This window comes from Choloepus didactylus, chromosome 26 (assembly GCF_015220235.1).
Source record: "Choloepus didactylus isolate mChoDid1 chromosome 26, mChoDid1.pri, whole genome shotgun sequence".
NCBI classification, from domain to species: domain Eukaryota; kingdom Metazoa; phylum Chordata; class Mammalia; order Pilosa; family Megalonychidae; genus Choloepus; species Choloepus didactylus.
In genome coordinates this window covers 270529-280445 of record NC_051332.1, presented here as the reverse complement: position 1 = coordinate 280445, position 9917 = coordinate 270529, and the positions used below count along the sequence as shown (strand labels likewise).

The following is a 9917-nucleotide window of genomic DNA, read 5'->3' as shown; positions in this document are numbered from 1 at the left end:
ATTGGGGCTGATTGTCATGTTTACTTTTGCAGGAGCACCTCATGGATGGATTGGTGAAAGGCATAGAGATGCAGTTCACTGCCCCATCTACTGTATTTCACTTTTGGATGTTCATGTTGTGCCTAACCATGCACATGGTGGGAGATGGATTTCAAAGCTTAAATGGCAATTCAGACACACCAGAGGCGCTCCTAGGCTCATCCCCTCTCTAGTCAACTTACAGATTCCTAAGCCTCTTTCTGTGTCGATGTCACAGAATTAGTAGCTCTGACAGAGTTCTGAATATTTAATGTGTAAATGAGATGGGTGGGAAAATTTTGAACATCCAGGATGTGCTGGAGAGGTAGAAATTCAGCCCCCGGGGAAGGTGATACTGACAAAGCCATATTTTCCTCTCTGGCCTTCTGATGCAGTCATGGGAAACCAGAAAGTTTGGGCTACATATGTGAGTTCTAAGACCTTTTCCATAATGCCTCCCCACCCTGAGGATGTCCTAAATTCTTTAGTGCAAATGCCTTTTCTCCAAGTTCCAGTGCCTGCATTCATTAATTTATGGCCATATCTTTCTTCTAACCTACTTCTCTATTAAAAACAAACTCACAAAGCTCCTAAATTGTTGGTGAAAAGGGCAGGTAATGGGCCACTAAACTGATGTGCAAAAGTCATTCAGTCTTTTTCTGTCCAAGACATCTTATCTCTTAAAGAGTGATTGGGACAGAAAGCAGTGATGGTCAAGTTGCAGATAATTTTTATCTCCTAGGAAATACCTAGCACTGTTTGTATAACTTTTTGATCATAATGGGGAGGGTGGTTTCTAATGTCATCTAGATGGCAGAGGTCAGTGATGCTGATAAATACCTTACAATACAGAGAACAAATAACCTCAATTACCAACAGAAATATCCAGTGTCAAATATTAACAGTGCCAATGTTGGAAAAGCCTGGGCTAGAATATATCTGATTGTGTGCTTATTATTTCTTTTAACAAACCCACCACTTTCACCAAAGGCACATACTTCCCAGGAAACTGAGAAAGAAAATTCTCTAGAAATATCATATGCTCAGCTGAACAAGGAAGCCTTGAGCCAGGAAAATGAGGGAAGTAGCAGGAAACCCCAGGAGCCCACAGTGTATGCAGCGATTTCACTGAAATGATGGAGTATGTGGAAAGGCAATATGAAGGCAAAGTCTGGAAACTTGGTACATTTGGTGAGAAAGATAAGCTGATGGGAAATCAAGTGAAGGAGATAATTCCCTAAAGCCTTATCTTCCCTAAGAAAAGTGGAGGGTGGGCCCAGCTGAAGTAGCTGTCTCCCCTCATGGAATTAAGACCACAGGGCCTGAGGAAAAAGGAAACAAAAACAAAACATAAACAGCTTAAGTTTTTCTTCTGACTCATCCTCAGACCCTGGTGGGGAAAGTGTCTGCTGTGAATTAGAGACACCACACCTCTTTAGGCTGGTGGTGAGCTGTGAGCTGAGGTGCACCACCTGCTGGGAAGGATAGGAGAGGCACAAAATCTAGAGTCCTGACAGGAAACTCTGAGAAACTTCCAGGTTTCATCTTCAGGGAAACTTTACACTAAATTCACCTGCACCCTGAGACCTGGGACTGTCTGGTCTGGGAAAATCTGATTGGGGTAATCAAGGAAATCAGATACTTAGAGAGGAAAAATTCCAAGTAACAGTAGGGAAATGAAGATATTGCCCAGCCAAAGAAACAAACTTACACTTCAAATGAGATACAGTAGTTGAAACAAATATGCTAAACAAATTCAAGTTGAAACAAATGAGTTGAGGAAAGATATGGCAAAAGATATGAAGGATATAAAGAAGACATTGGGCAAACATAAGGAAGAACTCAAGGGTTTGAGGAAACAATTGGCAAAACTTATAGAAATGGAATGCAAAATAGAAGAGATAAAAACAAAATGGAAGCATATAACAGCAGATTTGAAGATGCAGTAGAACTGATTCATGAACTAGAGAACAATACATCTGAAATCTTACACACAAAGCAACAGATGGGGAATAGAAAGGAAAATATAAACAGGGACTCAGGTAATTGATGGAAAACATGAAGTGCAGAAATATACATGTCATGGGGTTCCATAAGTGGAATACAAGGGAAAGGTGACAGAAAGACTGATGTAATAATTACTGAAAATTCCCCAACTCTTATGAAAGACATAAAATCACATATCCAAGAATTACAGCATGCCCCAAACCAATATACCTGAATAGATCTACTCCAAGACACTTAAAAAGATTACCAAATATCAAAGACAAAGAGAGAATTCTGATAGCAGCAAGAGAAAATCAATCCATCACATACAAGGGAAGCTTGATAAGAGTATGTTCAGATTTCTCAATAGAAACCATGGAGAGAACAAGGTAGTGGTATGATATATTTAAGATACTGAAAGAGAAAAACTACCACACAAGAATTCTATATCCAGTAAAAATGTCTTTCAAATATGATGGAGTGTTTAATTATTTTCCTACAAATCAACACTAAGAGAGATTGTGAACAAGATAACTGTTCTATGAGAAATACTAAAAGGAGCACTACAAGGAGATAGGAAAAGCAAGGAGAGAGAGGTTTGGTGAAAGGTGTAGAAAGAAGACTATCAGTAATGCTAAAAAGAGAGAAAAAAAAATGACATAAATTCCCAAGGCAAAATTGTAGACAGGAGATATTACATTGAGAGAAATTAGCCAAAAAAAAGGATGGATACTCTATGGTATTGTTAATATGAACTAAAATTGATGAGCAATCTTTGAGAGTTTAAATTGAGAACACAGGTTTTCAGGATTTAGAAAGTTGTTAGAGATTAAACATTTGATGCTGAAGGAGTACAGAAGGATCAATGGGATTGACTGTATAGATACAGAAATGGATAGCACAATACTGTGTGATGGTAGCACAATGCTCTAAGTGCTCAGAAAAAAAGATGAGTGGGAGTATGACTGAAAGTGGAAGGCTAGGGGCAAGTATAACACCAGCAGGAAAGATAGAAAACCTAGAATGGTCAATGATCATGATTAAATGCACAAATATAAGAATGTTTTTACATGAGAGAGAACAAATGAATGTCAACACCGAAAAGTATGGAAAATTGTGTGATATTGGAGAAAGGACAACCAATGTTAACATCGTTGCAAGATGATTCCATTAATAGTAAATAAAGGCAATATACCAAAGCTAAATGTCTATGAGAGGGGATATAAGTCCGTTGCATCATGTTCTCTGGTGTCCCCTCCCCACGGACCCCTGGTCAAGGGTCCTGAAGGGGCCCACTCAACAGATTCAGGCCAAGCTCCATGCCCTGGACAATTGGGAAGTGCCTGTCCCTGGGGTCTCTGATGAGCTCTTCTGTGCTCTTCTCACTGTTTGGCTGATGAAGCTCACTGAGCTCTCAAGAAACACCTACACAAACATTCCTACACCACTCCATAACTGAGACTATGAACTATGATGTGAAAAGCTTTGGATCTTCTCTCCCTGTTAAAGTTATGGAAGCCCTAGCATTGGCTGAATTTGGTGATCTCCTGACTATCCACATAGAGGAAAGTGGATGGGCTTGTCTGGTCTGCAAAGAGAAACTCATTATTTGGAAGTTTGCTCTGTCACCCATTATTAAGTTATCTGTTTGTGAAGAACTTCAGCTGTCACCTAGTGATTTCCATTGCAATGTAGACTTGGTAAATCTCTCTTACTCTGCTATCTCAGGTGAAGCATTTTCTATTCAGGCTGTTGCTATAATGGTTGCCACCAGAGAAGGATCTATCCACTATTGGCCAAGACTTGCTCATGAAGACACGTACACAGAGACTTTTATAGGTTTGGGAGGTAACAAGACTTATAATTTTCCAACAGCAATGCAGGGAGGAAGTTTCATTTTGTCCTCATCAGGGAGCCAGCTAATTCGGTTGATACCTGAAATCTCAGGAAAAATTCATCAGCATATTCTCCCTCAAGGGCGAGGCATGCTTTCAGGAATTGGTTGGAAGGTTTCTACTCTTTTGGGAATTTTGTCTCCTAGTAGAGATCTCATGCTTTTGAGTGTCCTTTGGGATAAAGAAAGATCAAACTTATAGCTTTACAAATTTAAACATAAGTAAATGGGAATTAGAAGATTTTTCAGAAAACAAGCACATACTTGGGATATAAATAGAGCCCTGAAAGAAAACATTACTGATGCTATTTGGGGATCAGAAAGTAACTATGAAGCTATTAAAGAAGGTGTCAACATTTGATATTTGGATTTGAATCAAATCTGTAATGGGCTCCTGATTTTGGCAGCAGCATGGCATCCAGCAGACAATCCATGTCTCATATATTATTCTTTGATAACAGTGGAAGATATTGGCTACCAAATGTCAGATGCAATTATGGTAGAAGTCACCCAGTATAGTCCACATTTTCAGTCTGAAGATGAGACAATGTGTCGGTTGGTTGTCCTAAACTTTTCAAACCAGACTGCCTATCATCTATACACTGAAAATGCTGTCTATATGTGCTCCACAGGAACTGGGAAATTTTCTCTTCCTCAAGAGAAAATTACTTTTAATGCACAAGAAGGGATCATTTTGGGAGCTGGTTCCTGTGGTGGTGTTCCTATCATGTTTTCTAGAAACAGTGGATTGGTGTCTATTATGTTGAAGGAAAACATCTCCATATTAGCAGAAGAACTTGAGGATTCCCTAGCATTTTTGGTTGCTGTACCAAGCAGTGAGAGCATGGTTTTTGAGACAGCTAACAAGAATGAAACTATAGCACAGGAAGATAAAACCAAATTGCTAAAAGCTGCTTTTCTTCAATTCTGCAGAAAAGGTTTAGGTAATGCCCAAATGATGGTTGATGAGCTGTTTTCCTCTCACCTTGATTTGGATTCTGATTCTGAACTAGACAGAGCTATTACCCAAATCAGTGTGGATTTGGTGGATGACTATCCAGCTATGGGGTGGGCTGAATCTGTCCCTGAGGAAGCACCTGGGTTCAGCAATACATCAATGATTATTCTTCACCAGCTAGAAGACAAGATGAAAGTCCATTCTTTCTTTATGGAGTTTATTCACCAAGCTGACTTATTTGGATGCCTAAGTACTTTTCCTGTAAGAGGGATGTCAATGGCAACTCGACTGTTGCTCTGTGAGCATGCAGAAAAGTTGTCAGCTGCTATTGTTCTCAAGAACCATCACTCCAGGCTCTCTGACCTTGTGAACACAGCAATATTAATTGCTTTAAACAAAAGGGAGTGTGAAATTCCATCAAACCTTACTCCTGCAGATGTCTTTTTTAGAGAGGTATCCCAGGTAGATTCCGTCTGTGAATGTTTACTGGAACACAAGCAACAAGTATTAAAGGATACAGTATTGGAATCTGTTGAATGGACTGAGGTGGTTATCAATGTGAGCAATATTCACAAGGATATACTGCAAGCTGCTAGTCATTATAACCAAAATAAAAACTCCTTATATAAAAGAGAAAAACGTCAAGCAAAAGAACCTGAGTATGTTCCATGGACAGCAACAAGTGGTCCTGCTGGCATCTGAACAGCAATCATATGCCAACATGGGATTGTTCTGAAAATTGTTTATCCTCAGGTGGACAGCAACCTCCAAACATTCTGACAGAACAGCTGGTAGCACTGATTGATTGCTTTCTGGATGGTTACATTTCTCAGCTTAAGTCTCTGGACAAATCCAATGATGAAGAATGATATAACAATCTGGAAATGGAATACCTACAGAAAAGATCAGATCTCTTATCCCCTCTTTTGACATTAGGCCAGCACCAGTGGGCTGATTCTTTAGCAGAGAAATACTGTGACTTTGATATCTTAGTATAGATGTGTGAACAAACTGACAAGAGTAGACTACAGCATTACATGACCCAATTTGCTGATCAGAATTTTTCAGATTTTCTCTTCCATTGGTATCTGGAGAAAGGAAAATGAGGCAAACTTTTATCTCAGGCTATTTCTCAGCATGGATATTTGGCAATTTTTTTGCAAGCTCATGAACATCTCAGCTGATTACATGAAATTAATAGCCAAAAATTAGAAAAGAATCATGCAACACTTCTATGGCAAATATGGAAACTCATTACTTTGCAAAGATAAAAACCCTTCTTGGCTTCAGTAAATTGGCTGCATTGGCATCAGACTTTTCAGAGGATAAATTGCAAGAAAACAATGAAGACATGGCTGAGCAGGAGTGCTTTCTACTGCACCAGGAGTCACTGCCTCAACAGCTACTAGCAGAGAAACAGCAAAATCTCAGTGTAATGCCAGTTTTGACTGCACCACAACTTATTCATCTGTAGAACTGTGAAGAAAACAGAAGAGCTAATGATTATGATTTCAAGAAAGCTTTAGATTTGCTGGAATATATTGATGAGGAGGAAGATGTAAACATAAATGATCTAAAACTTGAAATCCTTTGCAAATCTCCTCAAAGAGATAATTGGCCCAGTTCAGATGGTAAAGATGATCCCACTGAAGTATCTAAAGACAGCATATTTGTGAAAATCTTATAGAAACTTGTAAAAGATGGCATTCAGCTCAGTGAATATTACCAGAGGTGAAAGACCTACTACAAGCAGATAAACTTGGAAGCTTAAAGCCCAATCTTTACTTTGAGTTTGTTTTGAAAGAAAATTATGAATATTACATCCAAGGACAAATGTAAATTTTTCAAAAAATGGTCATTTTTTTCTGATACTTTGAATATGTGCATTTATTTAAAATAATAGATCTTAAACATGATGAAGTCTATATTCTTATATGGTTGATTTTTTTAATATCTTATTTAGAAGCTAATACTAAATATCTTTATGACTAATTTTGGCTTTTAATTAAAACAATAATTTTCCCCCTTTTTGCACCTTAAATTTATCAATTGCTGTTTCCATCCTTGCTACCATTTCTTTTTAAACTCACTTGTGCTTCAAGGATTCTGCTGTTTTGCCCTGTTCCTGCCACAGGTTACTTTTGTGGTATTGTAGAAATCACTTCTAGGCATCATTTTCTATAACTATAAAAATTACAATTTTATACTATATTGTCTCTGAAATTTCTGTGACTCTGGATATTGTACACTAAAGAAAATCTGGAATGTTTAGTTTATGTTTTGACTAGGGCTGGCAATTACCTGGTAAGGTAAATGTTAAACTTTGCTGACTTATTACAGGACTAAATGACAAAAGAGAGTGGGGCTAATTCATGTGTTCTTGATAACTGGTTCACTCATTGGGAAAATTTTAAGCTGTTCATCATAAATAATAAGTATTGTTAAAAGTGTATTAGGGAATGAAACATGTTTATGTGGCTTTCTAACTGATCCATACTTTACCATTAATATTAAGTTTATAGTATTTTAATGTTTTTGTATGGTGCTTCAATCAGCCTTATGAGTTTTCTGAATGATTTACACTAACCTCCAGTTTTACCATAGCTAATCAAAAGCTTATGTAATTCTGGAAACCATTATGGGTTTCCTAAGGGGTAAACTAATTCAACTAAAAAGCAGTGGTTTTTCTCTCAGAGTTTCTTTGTCCTGACCAATGTCATCAGAAAATTTTTATCTGGCTTTAAATAAAGACTAGAGATGGGACAGGGAATTGCTGGCATATCCATACTTTGGCCTCAGCTGAATGCACTAAACAACTTGATCCAACAGCTGGAAAGATCATAAGCTAAATTTGGTGAAGAGAGTCCAGTTTCTGGTCTCAAAAAGTACACTCATTGTGCCTTCTCTTCTCCACATTTACATCTAACCTTTGAACATTTTAGAAAAAAATGGCTTAATGGAGCTGTTTATGTTAATAATTCAAGGAAGAAAACTAGCAGCCTGTTCTTTTTCTGTTCATAGCTTGTATGTTGGAACAGCATCAAGAATTAGGGTAGGCATCTATTAAAGGATACTAAGAGAAGCTAGGAAAGTAGCATGTCAGGCGCTAGTAATAAAATCATTGAAAACATGTTATAATACTAGGCTTTGGTTTTTCATAGAAAGTAAATGTCAGTGTTCAATCCTTACCTTTATGATCCTGCAAGTAACAAAGTACACTGGGGACACTTCATGCCACCCTTCACATACCACCACAAACCTAATTATTCCTAGTGTGACAGGAGAATAGTATAAAGGAAAGCCAATCTGATAATGACCCTGACTTCACTGATTACATGAATGTAAAACTGCTCCCACAGTATGATGTATAATTATCCTATTTTGAGGAAAAAGCCTTGCTGTTTTATCTCTATCTCTTATAGTCAGTAGCTGTAGCACCAAAGTTTTTGTGTTTTTAAAAATTATTTTAACAGTAAAACTGTTAAGATTTTTTTTTATAAATCAAGTAGTTGATAATGACTTATTATAAAGGTGTTATGTGACCATGTTCTATTAAGAACAGGGCTCTAAGGAAAATAAACTTTACTGACTTGGAAAAAGCTATTGTTCATTCTTGTCTTTGAGTGTTGCTCTAATACTCACAGCTTGGAACCTTGAACAAAATAGTAAGATTATACTTCCAATAGTAAGTAGAGAAAAAAATGTGGTTGCAGGACACTGTATACTGATATGTTTTAAGAATTTGTGACTGTGTTGATGATTAAGGCAGAACCTAAGATATACAGCAAGAGTCTTGCTCAAATTCTTAGTGAAGTAAAGGGCTACAGGCTAATGATACCCCCCTTTTTTGAGGCCATACATAACCTTTAAAAATAGGATTGGTTTACCTTTTGGGGGCCTGAATCATAGTTATCATAAAGAATCAAGTACTAAGTATAGTAGGGACTGGTTTTAGGAATCAGGGTGGCAACGTTTCCCTTTGAGGCAGATCATTTTCTCTAGCCACACCATAATGGATGTCAGGCTTATTTCTTTTTCTGTTCAACACAATTGTCTACATTAAGGCTGATAATTGCAAAAATATTGAGGTAGCTCCACCTACCTATTCCTGGACTTTTTTTTTTTTTTACTAAGAGTACCTGAAGAGAAAACAACTTTATATATTCCTTTGTTAAGAAAAAAAGTATTAAATACCAAAGTACATTTTCTAAAACACTCTGTAGTTCTAAAATTTAAAAAGTATTGTAGGATATGTGAAATCTATTTTTTTAAACATAGTATAATTCCGCCAATAGGAAATAACATCAGTTAACATTTTGCAATACCTAATACGTTTTGGACTATACATACCATTTCATGTCGTAACCTACTTTTTTTCATGTGAGAAATTAAGGGTATTTTTCAGTAACCTTAATGAAGTGTTTTTCATTTTTTTTTCATTATTATCCCCTTAATTAGCTTTTTTGAGAGTTTTTTCTCTCATCATCCCTACCTCAGTAAAATTTTAATACCACAGATTTACTGTATTTATGTACCATGTCTTTGGAGGCAACAACCATTGTAACATCTAAGATTCTTTTCACCCCCTAAAAGCCAGGTTTTGCTGTTGGGGGCAATATCACCCCCTTTGATGATGAATGTCTTAAAGGGATCTTCAGCATATCTTAAGATTCTTCAAGATCCAATTTTTTAATGATTCCATGACACTACCATTTGGCTGCCACATAATTTTAAAAATAATTCTCTGTCTCTCTCTTTCAAACACTTGGGTTGTTTACAAGTTTGTGGTTTAGGGTTGTGTGTGTGTATTTGTTGTTATTGCCATTTTAAAGAATGCTAGAATAAACAGATCTTTGTTCAAAAAGAAAGAGGGGATATAAAGTTATGGTATGGGATTCTTGGTGGGGGCAGTGATGCCTGGCCCTTCCACTGTATTTTATTTTATTTTACTTTTATTCTTTTATTTTTATTCTGTTTTTCTCCTCTTCCTATTTTGTTGTGGAAGACATAGAAATATCTTCAGATAGATTGTGGTGATAAGTTCATAATTATTTGATTATA

General features: G+C 36.9%; 1 pseudogene; it reads left to right on the top strand.

Moving 5' to 3' along the window:
* The first annotated feature begins 3242 nt into the window (after window positions 1-3242).
* On the top strand, window positions 3243-6695 carry LOC119520887 (annotated as a pseudogene).
* Window positions 6696-9917: the final 3222 nt, after the last annotated feature.